Genomic DNA, 21,042 nt, shown 5'->3' with positions numbered 1-21,042 from the left:
ATTTATATACATAAGAAATTCGCTACACAGACATCAAATCACAGAGAGAATTTTGGTATATGTCCCCTTTCCTGCATTCCATCATTGTATCTCTGTGCAGAAGATAACGTCAGCGATATTGCGTCTCTCTTGCATGTAATGCCGTGCCATAGCTCAGGCGGTTAGTCCGCGGTTCCCACCGCCTCGTGCCGGGTTCGAGCCCAGGTCAGGCCCTGTGGGATTTGTGGTGGACAAATTGGAACTGGGGCAGGTTTACTGCGAGTACTTCTGTTTCTCCTGCCACTTCTCATTCAAACAACTGCTGCACACCAACCGTCATCTATCTTCCGGGATGGTACAATAGGCCAATTAGTGACTGACGCAGCAAATGGACTCAGTGTCACCTCACCCCAAAGAAACCAAAAAGAAATTACACTGCTCAAGTGTCGGTCGAAACACTGGCTGTTATATCAGAGGCTCTTCCTGTTATTCCACGGCCCTTACGTGTAAAATGTCTACGTAGCGTTTCTGAACCAGCCAGTACAGCTTCTGTTCCATTATTTCCAGTTCACTGTTCATAATTACCGTCTCGCCTCATTCGATGATAATTAAACTTTGTACCTGATACAGACTCTTATAAAACCCAGGCACTTTTCTTCTTAAGCCGAGGTTAGCAGCAGATTGTTCGAGCCCCATTCGAAGAAAGCAGCCAAGAAACGGGAGAAGTATTGGCTCTCGACAATGGTCCAACCCTCTCTTCTCCCCTGCAACTGCTTTCACTGGCCGCGAGGGTCGAAGGGGCTGTACGCCTTCAACTGACCATAAGAGCGCGCCTGCATTCTCCCTTCAGAATAAATTGCGACCTGATACGCATTGGCCTACAGCAGAACTGAAGGATATCTTTAATTTCGTAATTATGAACTTAAAAAAGAGTGTACCACATCACTCATCACGTTCATGTCACAAATTACAGATATTACTCCAAATTCCTGGTATTCTACATTTGAGCGTACCTTTATTAATGTTATAACCTTGTAACTGGAACCGGCTTTCCATTTGTGATATCAACACGTAGTCCAGCTACGAATATCCAAATTAGTTTAAATGTTTTTCCGTTAATATTAGAACGCCTGAATTCTTTGTGCGTCTGCATGGACTTCATCTTCTTGAAACATATCACATCCTCTTCATTCCTATGTGTTATCAACACAAATTACATAATTGTTAAGTCTTGCCAGCATATAAGGTAAAGTTGTCCCTGTGCTTTACTAATTAAGCGCTGTGACATGAAGACGTATTGGTGAGTGGATGGATCCACATTTGTTGACCTGAGCACTAGCTGGATGAGAGTGGTCAGCTTCACGTCCCGGCAGTTTTACCCCCGGTACCCACTGGATCGGAGGTTGGGTGGACCCCAGAGCCGATCTAGACGGGGTGGAGAAGAGAAAATTTTTGACCCTACCGGGACTCCAACTCCGACCCCTAGGTCGTCTTCATGAAGAAGTGTACTTCTTTAGGAGCAATGGTTCTCTCACGTGATCAAGATATGTCCGCTTCTTAAGGAACCTGAAATTCTATTACGTGTATGTTCACAACAGCCCTTGATTCATTTCTATCCAGACCAAAAAGGAAACCACTCTCACTGTACTGTTTTTTAATATTATTTTCCCACCAACACCTACTTCTTCCCAGAGGTACCTTCTCTTCCCGGTTTTCTGAACACAACTGATTCCTATGCATTTCTCACTTAAGTCATGCCTGCTACACATCTCGTGCATCTCATATTTCTTGACTTCATGGTCCCAGTATTTTTTTTTGTAAAGAATACAAATTGTGAAAACCAACAAGAAATTCATGTAGCTTCTAATAATGCTCATCCTGTAAATATCGGTATATGATTTACAGTTTCTGTCTAAACATTTTCCATGGGTTGTATATTTGAAGAAATACGCGAAAGAATTTTGAGTGCGCAATATATCTGCAGTGAGAATAGGTTAGCAAGAAGTGAGCAGCTAATCCCATGGCATCTGCAAATCACAAAGAACGCAGTTGCAAAACATCAGAAAGTTAAATTATCAACTTCTATACGCCAGCGATAAATAAACAAATAATAATACACACAAATAATTAAAGAAATAATATAATTTATTTGCTCGCTCCATCCTGTTTCGCCCATGTTGCTAAAGGTAAAGTTGTCCCTGTGCTTAACTAATTAAACACTACGACAAGAAGGCGTACGGAGGAGTGGATGTATAGATACACATTTTCTTATCCTCGACACTAGTTTGAGGTGAGTGCTCAGCTTCACGCCCCTGCCGCTTTAACCCCGACTGTAATGAATATGTAACCTTAATATATTTTTAATGTCTATGGTTATAAAACGTGTTTACACTATATTATGGCATGATAAATTTACATTTTTATTTATTTAAAAGTAATTAAAGTGTGTTTAAAAAGTTTTAAATAATATAGTACAGTTATATACATGTGAAATTCAAAAGACAGCAAATTTCTTTCTGAGTAACGTAGACACGTACTATGCAGCATCGGAAAATAATCAGTGATAAATTGGTAAGGATCTGGAAATGAGCGGTCGTGATTTATATGCGGTAGTATCCCAGCATTTGCCTGGATGGACTGAGGAACATCGCGAAAACCATTAGTCAATATAGCGAGTGTCTCTACCAAGATTGGAACCAAGCCAAGAGCGCTATCTCTAGACCGGCATGTTCAGTGTTCTGGTGAGGAAGTACATTTCTCTTCTTATGACTTCCTCAATGGAAACACTGTTCTCAAGGTCACAGAAAGGATGTGTGTTTGAGTCCAAGGACGTGGTGATGCTAAACTGCAACGACGGTAATACAACAAATGCAAAGAAAATGAAATGACAAGTTAAACAATTATCGTGTTATATAAATAATGCAGAATATAGGTTTTCTTTCTCCTATATAAAGAAACATTTTTCTCCTGTAGCGGGAAACTGTGAGTTCGTACTTGCATACTAGTTGGCATGCAAATGCAAATCTTTTTAACGATATCTTGGAATAGCACTTTTGCAAACGGCAGACAAGAAGCTGTTGGGACTGTTCACTGTGTTACAATGCCAGAATTACAAAATGCTCTTGTATACAGAAAGAATACGAAAGCATCTAGTTCCTATGACATTATTTATATGGTCTAATTTTTAAAATATCCATGTCAAAAGATTTTAACACACGAGGGCAGTATTTGGCGAATGGAGTTTTTACAGTTTCAAACACGGCATGGGATGGATGACATGTGTAATATGTACTTGCCTCTTTTCTCACAAAACTTCTTTGCGAAATGAAAGTTTCATTTGTTAAAGAGGCAAAAACCTGTCAGAAATATTAAGGATTTATGAATTCCTGTAACAACATGCAGTTCTCGTTGACTTCACCTCGAAATTAAACCGTGTATCCACTTCTGGCTGAAAGTACGTTCCTTTACTGCTATGACAGGCATTTAAACCAGACTGTAAAGAAACATTTTTGGAAGTTGGTAGTCTATTTGTTTTGTAATCATGGAAAGTCACGTCGTAGAATATACACTCCGCTTTAATATTCGGACAAGACCGGGTTTGAGTATTGGTCCACAAACCGTCTTTTCTTATTAATTTTTCCTCGTGGCTGTGCTTGGCTTCTCCATATGCACCTTGCAATAGGATCTTAAATAGGACATGGCAGTTTTATTGCACATTCTTCGGAATTCAACATTCATAATCATTTTTTCGTCTACATATGTGTATAAGCAGTATAGAATGCAATGTAAGATACATCAGAATTAAACAGACAAGAATCCAATATTTCGCTAAGGCTTTCAGTGTCTTAAAATTGAAAAGGACGAAATATCTGCCCTTCATTAGAACCTATACACTTTAGAGGACATTATAAATCTAGGGAATAATATTGTAACGGGTTTGATCAACGCGTTGCTAGGCAACAGATCTGTAAATAATTCTCGGAAACTGCGGTTGCGTTGTGGTTGCCAGTTTCTTTGGTGTTCCCTCGCCCTAACAGATCTTATCACTGGGCGTATTGATAACAGTTTCCTTACGTCACAACTATGCATCATCAGGTTCATTGCGTCATGCCTACTCAGAACGGGGCAGCATTCAGAAATTTCTGAATTCTTAGCTCGCTTCGTCAAGAAGTACTCACCTTTTTTCTATGGTAAGTTGTAAATATTGGGCGAAATCCAGCCTACTTCTGCATTAAAATGTGAATACTGAGCAAAATAAGAAAACAATTATAAATGGCGGTAAATCTGCGTTAACAGTATACTCGTAAGTCAGAAAAGTTATCGCTTGACCTACCCTACTTGAATCCGAGTCTCGGGGAAGACACTGATGTTGTTGGACGGTATTTTTAAGCGTTCTTAACTGCAACTTCATTTCATCGCAATGTTTAGTTGATCTGCCCTATTATGTGGTTCAGCAAATCGGAACGATTTACGGTTAAGAAGTCTGCTGACAAGATGCGATGGACTTGCGTAGTCCACACCCGCCAGCTCAAGTCTGGGATATAATATTTCGCTTCTTCGGTGAAGTGGAAAAAGAAAACGTACAGTACGGGGAGATCCGCTCGTCATGGTCAAGAGGTCCTGTTAACAAACGTTCGCATATTCAAGAAAGTAATAAGAAGTGGAAGAAATTACGAAATTTGACAGTCTGCTGTAGCATAAGTGTTTGGTGACAGAATCCAAACACATACCAGCATAAAGCCAACTTATCTTGGGCCGGTGAAATGAGGCCGTAAATATGTAAAGGCAGACTCAGAAGATAAAGTAATTAATAAGCGGAAGAAATGTACAAATTTGCCCATCTATGGCAACGGAGGCCTAAACGTTATACAGCTATTTGAACAAATGTAATGTAGGCCTAACTAGCTGTTAAATCTTAGAATAACATACCTCATAAAGAAGGTAAACTATAAAACTATCCCTGCAAACAAGCCGTGAAACCCCATAGGGTTGTGAGGCGTCGACGTTCCTGTATTTTCTAGACAATCGGCTCATAGATGGCCGTGAGGTTGTCAGCCTTACACGCCGGCCACTCTTTAGCCCACAGGTAGATTCCTGGTACTCATTTCTGTTAGAGACTGAGTCAACCCCAAGGCCATAGTGCGGCTGGAAGGGTTACGTAAATAGGTAAATTGAAAAAATTCACCATATCTGGACTCGAAACTGCGAGCTTCCGGCTTGTAACATAGTATTTTTTTATTGCTAGTGGGGTGGGACTAAGTCCCTTGTACTGCGGCCACTTCTGGCCTATTGTACCAGCCCCAGATGATAGGTGAGGGTGGTTGTGGAGCAATTGTTGGAATGAAGATTGGCAGGGGAAACCGAAGTATTCGGAGAAAGCCTGCTCAGCGCCACTTTGTCCATCAAAAATCCCACTTGACCAGCCCAGGATCGAACCCGGGGCCTCCGCGGTGGGAAGCCATTTACTAACCTCTTGAGCTATGGCGCGACCCTTGTAGCATAGAACCTTAATCATCTATGATACGGCGTGCTCCTAGAATAACATATCCCGACAAGTTTAAAATTTGAAGGCGAACCTCGTCAGATGAAGGAAATGAAAACGGAGTATCCAAACTTGCACGTCTGTGGGAACGCAAATTCTGAAAGGGGTATTTAAGGAGATGCAACGTAAGCGTAACTGGCAAAGTTGAGAATAATATACTCGGCACGTATTTTGAATTAGTAACTCCATTATTTAGCTAACATGTTCAAAAAGCAGACCGCAATTTTAGTTCCTTCCGTTTGTGGTTCAGATTTGGACCCAAACTGAACCTTCCATCGATTCCGAAGATGTCTGAAGGAGAGGCAAGAGAAACAGTTGTACCAATTCGTAAGTATCACAGTGTGGAGACACAGTGAGGATTTGGAAGTACAAACTGACATATTCCAGACTTAGGTACATCACTTTTGCTTCACAATTCCTGGAGATGTAAAAAAAAAGTAAAGGCATCCCCATAACAGGCCGTGGAGGCCCATAGGGTTGTGAGATGTTGAGGCTGCCACATTTTCTAGACAATCGGCACATAGATGGTTTTAAGGTTGTCAGCCCTACGCACCGCCTGCTTTTACCCCCAAGAACATTCCAAGAATATTCCTGGTACTCATTTCTGTTAGAGGCTGAGTCGGCCCCAGGACCATAGTGCGGCTGAAAGAATTAGGTAAGTTGCAAAAATACAATGACCTCATCGGGATTCGATCCCTCGACCTTCCGGCTTGTAGCACAGTGCCCCAACCAACTAAGCTACCGAGTGGCCCCTCCTGGAGATGTACCTTTGTTATTTACTGAATAGGTGGATGGATGTATCCCAGAGCTTTCCGAGTTACAAACGGATACATGCGGTCTACACTCGAGATAAAAGAATATTGCATCCATGATTATTTTGAAGTTGGAAAATTTATTGAGGTGCACCAGGAAATAAGCAACAAACCGTAAGGGAATTAGCGGTTTTTTTTCTTCGTTCGGTATTCTAGAAAATAGTAACACGACGTTATGGGAACAGATCCAGTTTCCGAAACGTCGTGTTACTATTTTATAGAATACCGGATAATGGAAAAATTCCAAAAACCCAGTAATTCCTAAGTTATACACCATCATCAGAACCCTTTAGAAATCTTAAGGGACTTGGGACAAAATTCTTGTCAGAGATCATAGTTTGTCACGTGTGTAGATTCCTGTCTGTCCCTAATTTACATCAAATTAAAAGAAATAGAACCAGTAGTCAGGAATTTATAGAGTTTTCATGTAAATGCGAGCTATATTTAGCCTCTGATAGGTTTTGACACTATTGTTACAAACTTAAATTCACTTCGAACCATGACACCGTTGTTCCATGATTTATAACAGAGGTGACTGCTACTTCAGCGCCACTATAACGTGCGAATATTTCCGGTTCCTCTTTTTTTATGCTTTCAATTAGATTCCATTAGTCAATTAAATATATGAGCTTGGTTTGAGGCGTGGAGGTTCAGAAGACTGATGAAGTGACACCGATTTAGGCAATACTGGACGGAACTGAGTGAAAAGCGTAAAATCGCCTTACAAGTCCATTCCGTGTCGCTGAACACGCAGGGTCAATAGGCAGGGGAGGTAACCGGCTCCAGTCTAGGCCAAGACACCTATTATCCTCAGATTTTTGGCAGGTTTTCCTCAGTCCACCTCAAGCAATTATCTGAATAGTATATTGAATTCTTGCCAATTCATTATTCACTGCCATCCAAAGCTATAGGTACTGACTGACTTACTGAGAGCGTTCACTGAAATTTCTGCTAATCGAAAATGTATATTTCAATACATATTACACAGTATATGTTGGAAATATGGTCACGTGGTCAGAGTTCCTTGATACAGAGGTCCAGAGGTCTCAGGTTCGATTCCCAGTGTTACTAAATTTCTTGAGTAGTAATGGGTCTTGAACGGGGTCCACTCAGCCTCTTGTGGATAATTTAGGAGCTACTTGAATGGAATAGTAGCGGCTACGGTCTAGAAAACCGAAATTAACAGTCGTGGGAATTTGTTGCACTGACCACGCGACACTCTCTATCCGCTCGGTTGGCACTAATTTCGCGGCGGTCACTCGGTCGCAGGGGCGTAGGGTACATGGATGTGGTGGAAGCATTGCTTCCCTATAGAAAAGCAACCAAGAACATTTCTGGCAATTTTTCAATTTCAAAAAAATATTTCATACTTCAAAATATTAATTAATCTGAGAACATATATTACATATAATGAGAATATTGCAAGTTTTAATGTGTTACATAGACAATTTATCAGGATAGATCAGTTATTTTCTTCCAAAATGCAGGGAAATTTAAACTGCAACACCCGCGGAAGCAGCAGGTCTTTCGCTTCCACCCTCCCCTGGGTTAACTGGCTGACTCAATGTCAGTGTTGTGTGTAAGTGAGCTATGCGCTATGGTATGCTACCAGCTTCGTGCTTCCAGCAATGTTGTCAGATGTAAGGCACAGTTTGCAGTAGAATAATCTGTGACCTTGCAGTTAAGCGTGCTTACTAGAAATTCGCAGAACCAGGATAGGTTGTCATCACTGGCTTTGATGAACATTGAAAAGTCCTTCCTAAACAAACTGCAGTCCAAACCCATTTTTCTAGATGAGGTTATTGATCTGTTTGCCAAGAAAAACAGAAGAATCGAGCTGAATTATAAACAATAAAGTAAGCATTAATTATATTCCAGGTTCACAGCCCTCTCATTTGATGGCTATAAAATTGTGTTGATAATTATGTGTTATTTTAATATATTACCTTAAATTTAGAATACATATTAAACTATTAGCTGTTTTCTTTTAAATAGAAGATAGAAACTATAGGATATGTAGAAAAAATTTATATACACGTATATAAAGTTGCTTCCCTGCTTTCGGTAGTCATGCTACGCCACTGCTCGGTCGGTATAGTTCCCTTGCGAACTCAAGCTACGGAGTTTGCTTTTCGTTTGGTTTATTAAACGATTTATTCTGATGATGGAGGCAACAGGTTCTTCCGAAATGATGGTACAAAATTACGTGACTAAACGTTGTCAAAACCCCAAAATACCACAATTTAGATTTTGGATCCAGTGAAATCCTCATTGTTCATAAAGAGTCAAACTTTTCCTTTTGTCACTTACACATTTTCTTCATGTGACGTATCTTCCCTTTCTTCAAGATAAAGACAATCGGACATTATAGCGGCCCTACGACTACATGCAACTCGCACATCCGTACTATGTTCCCCGATCTTTACCAAACAATAGTTACGTACACTGCGAACTAAAGGAAAAATCTGGCGAGAGTCAGTGCCGTACTGCGCACGTCATGGTTCTGGAGCACCCACAGAGCGACAGCCCAAAGCAGCGGTGTGGTGGTGGCTATTTCTGCTTGGTATTAGTGAGGTCAAGGTCGCGTCATAGCTTAAACGGTTAGTTGCTGGCTTCCCAACCGCGGCGGCCAGGGTTCGAGCCCGGGTCTGTTCAAGTGGTATTTCTGATGGGCAAAGGCGCTGGGGTAGGATTTTTCCGCGTACTTCGGTTTCCCCCTGCCAATCTTCATTCCACCGAATTCTCCATCATCATAATCACCCGGGGCAGGCAGAATAGGCCAATCGGTGGCCGACGTGCCGAGTGGACCCAGCTGGACTCCACCCTCCACCATGCTAATTAAAAAACAATCGTGAGGTCATTGTTCGAATATTGCCGCAGACTCTGTTTATCCATATTGAGTGTTTTTTTCTCATTCTCATCAGAAAAATGGCGGGAAATCGCCTTAAAATAAGCCACGACACTTTCTTCTTAGCTTAACATTCATGTAAATTATTATTTTCCTTTCGACACTGCATAATCCTATATAGGTGTTCGATTAAGCATCAGGCAATGAAGACAATGCGCTGTTAAATATAAATGGAATTAACTCAGAAGAGACGTGACACATACCGTATTTACGCATGTATAGGCCGCACATTTTTTGCCAAAAATTCAAGAGGAAAACTGGGGTGCGGCTTATATTCGAAATATTCGAAATCACACTTCATTTAAAAAAAAATATATTCATAATTAGTAATACAGGGTGTTCTACTCCTGAAATAATATTCCAAGAGAATTATTTTTTCTATAATTTCTGTCTGAAAATTGTGCTGCGGCCTATACATGCGTAAATACGGCAGTTACTGGCATCAGATTCTATATAGAAAATGCTTTAATTTAGGCTTTATTAAGGGACACTGTCAGTGGCCCAAACTGCATAGTTCCAAATGGAAAGTGATGGGTGAATAACGAATTGGAAAGATTATGCAAGACCACGGCATAAAGTGCATCACTATTACAGGCTTGCCAGGAGAGGCTGAGAAAATTCCTAAAGAACTGACTGAGGATAAACACTTCCGATCCGAAATATGAACTCAGGATCTACCGCATACGAAGCAGCAGTGTTACGTATTTGACGGTGAAGGTCAGTGTCTGCACAGAATATTTATTGTCAGTAACGTGTTCCTCCTTATCTTTCTTCACTTCCTTACATACGGATTAATCCCCTTCCGAATTCACGTATTCATTTCATCTATTCCAAGGCTTTCCTCAGGCTGGCCTCTCTATTTGTTTGTATTGTAGATTCTGTTTCTGTATTCTTTCATTTTATTCATATGGTTTATCCCACCTTTCCTATGTAATGACTGCATTTTCAATTCTTTCCTAATATCTTCCCAGGGGTTTGCTAGTAACCTCCCAAATCAAAATATTTAATTACTATTATAAGAGAAATACAGTACCTAAACATTCTAAAATTTTTTATATTAAAGTGAAACCGTAACAGTTAATTAGACATATTTATAATAGTGAAATTCTGAGGCACAAAGAAGGCTTTTCATGTGTTGTTAAGTACGCAGTTTATTAAATATATATACACAGTACACGTAAAACAGCAGATGGATGTATGAAACTAAGTACGAGGAGATAATAAACATTTGGACAAACTGTGTTTGGAAGCCGAGCGTCTAAAGCGTACGTGTAAGAGTAATCACTTTAACGTTACTTTTAGCAAATGTCTGAAGTCGGTACCACACACTTGAAAGTAAATAAGACACATATAAAATATATACATTTTCTTAAACTTCCCATTACATGAACACTGAGGTGTAAGTAGAAGCAGAGATCTTGATCATGGTCATGGAAATGAGATCATGATGATCATGAGATAATGGCGATCATGACGGTCATGAAATCATGATGATTGTGAGGAGCATGAGATCGTGGTGATCATGAGATAATGCCGATCATGACGGTCAAGATATCATGATGAGTGTGAGGATGATGAGATAATGACGGTCAAGATTTCGTGATCATTGTGAGGAGCATGAGATCATGATAATCATGACATAATGACGTTCATGACTGTCATGATATAATAATTCTGAGGAACATGATCGTGATGATCATGAGATAATGTCTATCGTGACGGTCAAGATATCGTGATGATTGTGAGGAGCGTGAGATCATGACGATCATTATGGTCAAGATATTTTGATGATCATGAGATAATGGCAGTCATGACGGTTATGATATCGTGATGATTGTGAGCAACATGAGATCATGATGATCGTGAGATAATGATATTGTGAGCTTCGTAAGGATCATCATCATGATGATGACCAGCCGCTATATAATTTCACCACTGAAAGAGTCGCTAAATAATCTACGAGAAAACATTAATGATGTTCATCATCATCATCATGAAGGAGTAGACTTATCTGAGGACTCTAGGATCCATGATCACAATTGGTATATCCATGGTTTATCGTGCATTGCTCAGTCGGACTGATTATGAAATGTTTTGCTCGCTAAGTGCTGCTTTGTGCTGCTTCCTGGAACATATCGTGGAAGGAAAATCCTGTCAGAAATGTTAAAGAATGAAGCCCAGTGGTCGACATCGTATGTGCGGAATAATTTAATGGACTGCTGAAAACGTAAAAAAGAAGGAAGAAAAGTTTGAAACAAAGATAATAAATAAAGGGAGAAAGAGAACCGCAAAGAAAGTAAGAAATAGAGGTTTAAACTTTAACTTCTCAGAAAGAGCATACTGTACATTATATGTACAGCATAAATGTGTGATCTATGATCTGGGTCATGAATACATAAATCAATCGGTTATGTATGGTGAACTAAGTCTTTCTTCTACGAGTACAAGGTACCCATATTAAAGGAAATCTTTCTAAATGAAATATTTCCGTTCCATTGAGCGTCCATTCTGAAGTACGTACTTCTTCCTGAATGGACTGACTTTTAATACGAAGAGTCTTCGAGCTCAAGTTGATGAAGAAGAAAAGTTCTGAAATTGTATTTGAGAGGTAATTGGCTCGAATCTCAGCTGGGACATCGTATTTTGGAGGTAATATGTTCGAATCTCAGCTGGAATATCGTGTTTGGAAGGCAATCGACTCGAATCCCAGATGGGACATCGTATTTTGAAGTTAGTCTGAAGGAATATCAGCTGGGACATCGTTTTTTTGGAGGTAATCTGCTAGTATATCAGCTGGGACCTGATATCTGGCAGGTGATATGCTCGAATCTTAGCTGGTATATCGTATTTGGTAGGTAATCGGTTCAAATCTCAGCTGGGACATCGTATTTTGGAGGTAATCTGCTCTAATCTTCGCTGAGAAATCGTATTTGGGAGGTAATCTGCTAGAATATCAGCTGAGAAATCGTATTTGGCAGGTAATATGCTGGAATCTCAGCTGGTATAACCCAGCAGTTTGATACGATCCGTTGCATATTGAATTTAGTTCATATCCTCAGAAACTATTCCTATGGGATACAAGTATAGTTTAATCCCATACTCCGATCTTTTGTTAATCTTCGAAATGTCCCCTTTGCAAGGTCTTTCATCAAGAAAATTCTGTATGCCTTTCTTTCCTACCTCTAGGAGCTTCATGTCCACCCATCACGTAACTCCTTCATCTGGCTACCAAAGAAGACCAGATGACTTGCACAAATAAGGAAGTCCTTTGTTACTTGAAATAGCCCCCTTCCCCCCATGCTTCATCACTCTTGGCTACAGACGCTATACTACAAGTTCAATCACATTATCTCTGTCTCACTCATGGCTGACTGAGTCAGATGGAAAGAGTTTTTAGAGATCAGTTCTTTGCTGTGTCCAAATCTAGAACACTGAATACAATTTTCGTGTAAATTCATAAAATTTAACTGATAAATATGAAGCTCGGTGGGTGCCAAAAATAAATTATGATGACCAGCGAAATTCCCTCAAGTATATTTCACAATAAAGGGGCACGCGGTAGCGTAGTTGGTTGAGGCACCATTCTACAAGCCGGAAGGTCGCAGGATCGAGGCCTGATGAGGTGCGGTTTTTCAGTTTAAGTAAACCTTCCAGCTTCACTATGGCCCTGCGGTCGACACAGCCTTTAACATAAATGAGTACCAGGAATTTTCCTGTGGAGTAAAGGGCGGCCGGCGCGTAAGGCTGACAACCTTGCCGCTATCTATAAGCTGATTGCCTAGATAATGTGCGAGCCTCGACGTCTCACAAGCCTATGGGCCTCCATGGACTGTTACAGGGATAGCTTTACCTTGTTTTAAATTCCACAATAAAACAGGAATGAGAGGATACGATGAATTAGAAAGAGATGGAAAGATTACACACATAGGTTTTCTTCTTAATGAGGAAAAAGATAAGACAACAAAAGAAAAATGTAACTGGCTGACTAACATCAAAACACCGACCACACAGAGGGAAGCTACCTGGTGCGAAACCCTGATGGCAAACTGTCTGAGGTTCTCCGTGATCACTGCCAGTCCCTTCAAACCCATGCTGGGACATGTCTTTAAAATACACACCACTGCATCTCTGTAAGTCACAGTCATTCTTCTTATCTGGAAGAGTTCTGTCTCCTCAGACATAACACGCCTAACCCACTGAAAGTCAACCGATGTTTATGAAGAACATGTCGCCTCCAGCTTCATGGTTGAAGAATAAGTCGAACAAGAACGCTGCTTGAAGATAGAGGTGACATATTATTCCGAAATTTCTATTTTATTTTAAAGCACTACACGGCACTATATCCCAGAAGATAGAGCTCTTCATAAGCATCGCTGAGAGAACCTTTAATCTTAGATCCTTCGATTTTGTTCGGTGCCAAATAACCTCTGCATTTGATATAGCCTTCTTACATATCCTACTAACCACTGAGGCCAGCAGTTTGTGCCGTAATATTTGAGGTGAATTAGCCCTGTCCTCCCGTCGATTTTGTGCTGTGTCCATCTGTATTGTGACATGGAGATATGCACGTATTAAGCACATCAGAATATTCGTGTGTTCCTGAGTTCATTGACCTACATGCAATGTCGTCATATATTATCAGAAAGTCAACACAGGCTTAGTCTTATCGAGCGTGATAATAAAGAATATAGTCTACTAGATAGCGTGCCATATTCTTCAGTCAAAATTATGCCTAAGTGTGAAGCTGTTCAAAGTGTCCATTCTTTTCTAACACGGCTGGTAAAGGGCACAGCGTGTCGTTATTGAAGGCATAGAGGATATTATACACGTGTTAATGGGGTTAACTTTACTATTTTGTGGACCATTTGAAATTTAATAGGTGTCATACTCTATTACGAATTATTTTGTTCGCTTCAATTTCGTATTCCATTTCTTTCTGTAGATTTGGTTCGTTCTCCGCCATTGTCTTATCCTAAGTCTTACTTCAATAATTTGTTTTCTCTCGTTTTCAACGCCTTTCCTCTTTGTGGCTAATTTATTTCTTATTCATTTTGTTATCCTGTCGTGCCCTTTTACTGTCACGTCCTCCTTGTATTTCTTCCTCTTGCAATCCTTTCAAACCATCTCCTTTTATCTTGTTTACGGTTTGTTTTAAAAAGTAAGACTGAAATATAGAGACGTTATAAAATATACATTTATTTTCTGTTTTATGGCGACAACTGATGAATAATCTAGGTACCTGCAGCTTTCAGGCCTTTCTTCATCTTTAAGACATCAACTCGTCAAGGTACCAAATTTTATCGGCTGTAGATTCCGAGTTTTAAAATCTTAAGTTTTCCATTCTTTGCCCGATCTGGATTACAAAGAAGTATTTTAAAACAGCTGTTACTATATTTGATCCAGTTCGTATTCCATAAAATTGGAAGATTTTGATAATCATTTATGAAATCCAAACTCCTTTGATGTTTATTAGTCATCATTCATGCATAAAAACTCAAACCACATCGATTCATTTGTTCAATTACGCAGTACGTATTTATTTCATAAAAGAATTGCCATTAAATTTCGAAAAAAACACACACAACATCCGATAATCAATATGTTTCATAAAATGATTCATATATTTTTTTTTTGCGCAATACGATATTCACATACGAGCAATATATTTGGACAATATATCTAAGCTTTTTATCTTTTTTGTGTGTGTTTCCGTCGTCAGTCTCGAATTGACCGAAGTTGTTCATTAGAGCAATATGCCGTGCAACCGCGACGGGAGGCGACGCGACGCGACGCAAGTTTATTGCGCAATGTAGCTGAACGTGTGAGGCGGGTCCTCTATGGCGACCAATTGTAACACGTGTACAGGAGTGTAAGCAAGCAATTCATGTCCCTATGCAGTTCATATTTGTGATGCAAATGAATTTACAATTGCAGATTCATACCTGTAATGAAAGAATGTCTCAATTACTTATAAAACACGCAAATGACATGTTCAGGAAATATATACGCTCGCGATTTATTATCTATAACGACTTCGAAATTTGTCTCAGAATCGTGCCAACACTTGTATTCAAATGTAGGTAGATGTAGAACGCTTTCGTTATTTAAGATCCGAGGTTTCCACGGCGGTGACTATGAAGAATGCCGTCTTCTGGGATGTGGTGCTGTGTTGATCTTGTTTAAACCGACGTTTCGGACGAACTTCTGCAGCCACCCGCTCACGCTGGTTCCTGGCTCGCGGATTTTTATACCTTGAAATTGAAATGATACGTTCCTCCGAAACGTCGGTTCAAACAAGATATACACGGACCACATCCCAGAAGAGGGCGTTCTTCGTTTTCGTTATTATTTCCCATTTTTATGTTTTACAATATGCTTCTATTTTCAGTAGGTTCTCCATTTTTATATAATTCTCCTGAATATGTTATGGTTAACACGATATTCTAACTTATAACGTACAGTATTTACTGCTACAAAAGGATACGTACCCTGTGCTCTTAAGGATTTAGCTCCTTGTAGAATGTCCCGAAAGCGACTGCGAAATGTAAGGTACAATACCTTACGCATGAAGTAGAATTTTGATTGTTTTGACCCATAAAAACAACAGAAGCCCAGAATTCTAAGCAGTACGATTTTTAAGTGGTTTTAAAATTCAAGTGAATTAATTCATTACCATAATTAGTTTTATATTTCAATGTGCAAATATGATGGTAGCACGGAAATACAGGCTTACGTTTGTCATGTCGGTTTGAGCCCATTTTATTGCATGTCATCCGCAGCATTTTCTTCTTTTCTCTATGAAAATCATAATTTAATAACCTGTTGCTCAACATTTTTAGCACCAAAAAAGTACCTAAATTGTCATTTTATTCGATTGTCACATGAAATTTAATTGCGACATTAATTGGAGACGTGAGATTTGACAGTGGGATAACGTATCCTAATTTAAGAGCATAATAAGATGAATGTCTGTTATCAAAACATTCGTCGTCAATTTCAGACGAAGTTTTCTTTTCTGTCGCCACAAGCGACGCTTGAAACTCTGAAATGAAATTCGAAAGCAGAAAAATAAAACAATCTATGAGTACTGAGAGCCTGCTCAGCTTATTAATGCGTTTCGTCTTCTCTCTAGCGACAGAAGTGTCGTCGTTTCCGTAGAGTCTACACATGTATCTGAGAGATACATGGTCCAGAGCTTACAACTCAGGTCTAAAATAAAATTGATAATATATCATGTAAAAAGCTTTTTGTAATTCATTTTTATTATTAAAATGAAGCGAAAACTTTTACTGCAGATAATTAGTTACTCTCTATCCAGGACGCTTTGGTGTTTAAGATCCTCGAGCGAAAGAACACAGATATCCAATATTCGAATTCATATCACGGCATCGATGTTCGTGTACGTCTATCATTAACACACGTGACGCAAATTTTTGTGATAATTACAATTTAAATTTCAGGGCTCGGCTGTGGGTGAACCCCATGCAGACTGTTAAAATAGGTTAAGCTATTCCTGTAACAGACCGTGAAGGCCTATATGTTTATGGGACATGGAGGCTCCCACATTTTCTAGACAATCGGCGGTAAGGCCGCCATCGAAGATTTCGGTGAAGAACCTGCCGCAGTGTCACTTAGTCCACCGCAAATCCCATAAGAACTATCCTGGTACTGAGTCATGTCCTCCGCTATGAAAAACCGGTGACTAACTTCCTGGGCTATGCCACTACCGTTCGCTCTTCAATGAACTTCTTCAACTTAATGTACTGCTTGTAGTTGAAACAAAACTACAGCTGCATCGCAGTTTGCCCAAGACTGTACACAAATTTAACGCTTGTTTGTTTCTAAGACATATGATATATAACCACAAGAAATTCAATTCAGTATGGAATTTTAAGGACAGCTTGCAGAGATCAGTTCATGCATTTCCTGTGATCATTAATATCTGTTCCTGTAGCCAATCAAGAGGGCGCGTGATGTGGACGTGTGCATTCAATCAGGAAACTCCCTGTGTAAGGTCCGCATTAAAGTGGATATCTCGGTGAGATATGCAAGGCAGATTCTCAATGCAAGTTGTGAGACACGAACCTGCTACACCTCGCAACGGGATTCCCACAAATGGGGATAGTAGGATGAACAACATTACTGATCATGTTGGAATGTTGGTACGCTACAAGTCAGGAGGTTGGTAACTTTTCTCCTTTCTCCCGATATTCAACTGCCAATCGTCATTCCACCAATTTTCCATATTAGTGCATGAAATATGTATTATGTTCAAGCAGCCTGAGCGCCATTCCGGCTGGCTTCAGAGCAAGAACGTTTTCCTGCTACTACTATTGCTGCTGTTGTTACTACTGTTGTTATTACGGCTGCTGAGACTGTTGTTAATACTACTATTACTGTTCATAATGTGTATATAAGTATATTGCGGGTTCGAGTCCCGATGCGGTGCATTTCTTTAAATTTATCTAATCCTTCCAGCAGAACCATGGCCCTGGGGTCGACTCAGCCTCTAATGTAAATAAGTACCGGTAATCTTCCTGTGGGATAAAGGGCGGACGACGCGTAAGGCTGACAAACTCACCGCCATCTGTGAGAGGATTTTCTAGAGAAAATGTGGGAGCCTCGATATCTCACAACCCTATGGGCCTTCAGGGCCTGTTACGGGGATAGCGTCACCTTACCTTTAAATAAAGCCCTAGAATTATTAATTTTTATTGTTCCTAGCGGATATTCTGTAGCGTAATTTGCGCAGGCGGTAAACTTCAGCTAGAATTCTCACCGACAACAGTGGAAACAATAGTCTTAACAACAACCTTAAATGTTTCACATAATAAAACCGTTAGTATAAAATTTATACAAGAGAGGCTAGTTTATCTTAACTTACACAAAATTGATTTTGCTGAGGTCTTATGAACGTCATGGGAAGACTGCCCAATATAAAGCTTGAAAAAAATAGTTCCATAAATAAATTTTATCATAAACACTACAGTAGTTATATTGAATTTTAGGGTTTAGAGTCTGAGGATTTGTAACATCATGCACTTTCGAGAGAGCCCGACGTTACGGAGAAACGTGTCACCTCCACATTCATGGTCTCACAGCATTTCAAACAAGAAAGCAGTGACAACAGGCGGCAAGTTCAGCACACAACACAATAGAATCTACGAGATAAAGGGGAAACACAGGACTATGATGGCAGGGCTCTTAACTCTTAAATCTTGTTAATACTCACCTGCACGCGCAGTCTCTCTTGCTAACGGGGGATAAATTGCTCAGCCGGTTACGTCATCGCTTTCTACTGCGATTCCGGGTGTAAGGATGTTACTATCAAACGCAAAGTAAATCCAAACCACACAAAAACAAACCACAGATAACCACTATGAGCCTCATGCATCTTCATAAACAGCTTCACCATACAGACTACGGTCTTCTGGCTGTAAAACTGTATAAGTCTAAGAGATCCCAATATTTCTGCTTGCCGTCTACTTATGACAATTTCTTTCTTGGTTTACTTATTGACTCTGAAGATGGATTTTGTAATTATCTTTGATAAAATAAGTGAAATGTTAGTCTGTATATACATCTTTGTATCTTGTACTTTTAGCCGCGTTCAGCTTATTTCACAGTTGGGTAAAATATTGTGACATGACGCCTGAAAGCCGGAATAGCGGAGCGGAGTCAGAGCGGAAGTCTGTTGCTAGCCAACGGCTCCCCAACGGCCGCGCCATAGCTCAAGCGGTTAGTCGCTGCCTTCCCACCGCGGCGGCCCGGGTTCGATCCCGGGCCTGGCCAAGTGGGATTTGTGGTGGACGAAGTGGTGCTGGGACGGGTTTTCTCCGAGTACTTCGATTTTCCCTTCCAGTCTTCATTCCACCAAATTCTCCATCATCATAATCACCCGAGGCAGACGACAATAGGCCAATCAGTGGCCGCCGCGCCGAGTGGGCCCAGTTGGACTCCACACCAACTAAGGGAATTGAAACAAAAACGGCTCGCTAAACACACGTTCCCGCAACAATGAACAAGCCCTTTGTTAGCCAGCAGTTCGGTAAACACGCATTCGTGACAACAAACAATGTACATGGATACGAGCGAGTGACAAATATTTTCCATTGATCCACGCTATAATACAAACATTTTCCATGGATACGGGCTAGACTACAAAAGCTGCCTTGTAGACAAGAACGAAAGCATTCCTCAGACGGCTGTCCTTCAAGACAGTCGCAGTAGAAAGGAGAAGCAAGAACTAATTCAGGCATTCTTCTTTCGTCGTTCGTCCTTAGTGATTCGTGTGTGGCCGATTTGTAAAAGAACACCAAGGCAGTCAGAGTAGAAGAGAAGACGTTCGCAGTCAACTAGGAATGGGGCGAGTCGTAGGCAGACATTGATTGTGAGCTGTCATAATTAAACTACAATTGTAAAGAACTGCCAATAATTGGCCATCAGCCCCAGATGGTAGAAGATGGCGATTGTGCAGCAATTGGTGGAATGAAAATCTGTAAGGGAAACCGAAGTACTCGGAGAAAACCTGCCCCAGCGCCACTTTATTCACCACAAATCCATCATGACCAATCCGTGCCGCCGCGGTGGAAAGTCACGGGAAGTCAGCGACTAACCACCTGAGCTATGGCGAAGCTTTGATGATTATTTATCTACCTCTAATATCTATGGAAGCCGGTCACGGTAGCCGAGCGGTCTAAGGCGTGCACTGTCTTCGCTCGCTCGGAAGCCTGGATCGTGGGTTCGAATCCCACCCAGGGCATGGATGTTTAGTTTGTGTGTGTGTGTTTTTCTGTATTTGTGTACAGGTAGAGGCCGTGCGACGAGCTGATGACCCGCCCAAGGAGTCCTACCGTCTCTCTAAGATCTATAAAAACCGAAGTGAACGGAGAAGTTCATGGAGGTAGGCCTAGGCCCACTGGGGCTGTAGTGCCAAGGTGAAAAAAAATATATCTATGGAAACGGTCACGGTAGCCGACCGGTATAAGGTACGTACTGTCTTCGTTCGGAAGCCGGGGTCGTGGGTTCTAATCCCACAGAAGGCATGGATCTTTGGTGCGTGTATGCGTCTATTCTGTTTTTATGTTGTCCTGAGTCTAGCTAGAGGCCTTACGACGAGCTGATCATCCGTCCAATGAGTCCTACCGTCTGTACAATTGATCAATGAAACTGAGAAATCAGCCCTGAGTTCCAAAGTGGGAGCGAGAGAAGGAAAGACAAATCTATGGAACAAATTATCAGTATCAACTGTTGGTCTGAGGAACCTTCGCTCAGGCCACAAAAGCAGGGCACTAGAAGCGTGACAAATGGGAAACTTATATGGCCACATAACACCTCAATAGAACATCATCTCTGACCTAATGATGCAGGTACCAACAGTGAAGTCAGAATGAATGCATGGCCCAGTGATGAGTCAGTTATTAGTCCAAAACAGTGATCAGGACTATAACCAGCAAATGGCAATGCTACAAAGCGCGTGTTCACAGTTTGTACCAGTAACTCCACAACTAGCCACACATATACAACAGACACCATACCGAGCTTCATACGTACAAATATACCACAACAAGCTTCATATACGCAGAAACCATCTGTAATACTGTAACAACAAAATTACACAATACATATATTGCAAGCAGCAACGTCAATTAGGGCTGTAACCCCAATAGCATACTTCTCAGAAACAGAAGAAAACAATAGAACTGATGACAATGATTATCGACTATCATGGCAAGAATTAAGATGAAGGGGTACGAAGCTAACAAGTCTCAAAACCACAAGAGCACCAACACTGGAAAAGA

Source organism: Cryptotermes secundus, unplaced genomic scaffold (genome assembly GCF_002891405.2).
Source record: "Cryptotermes secundus unplaced genomic scaffold, Csec_1.0 scaffold1362, whole genome shotgun sequence".
Lineage (NCBI taxonomy): Eukaryota > Metazoa > Arthropoda > Insecta > Blattodea > Kalotermitidae > Cryptotermes > Cryptotermes secundus.
The sequence above is the reverse complement of the archived record's forward strand: the minus strand, read 5'-3'. Positions refer to the sequence as shown.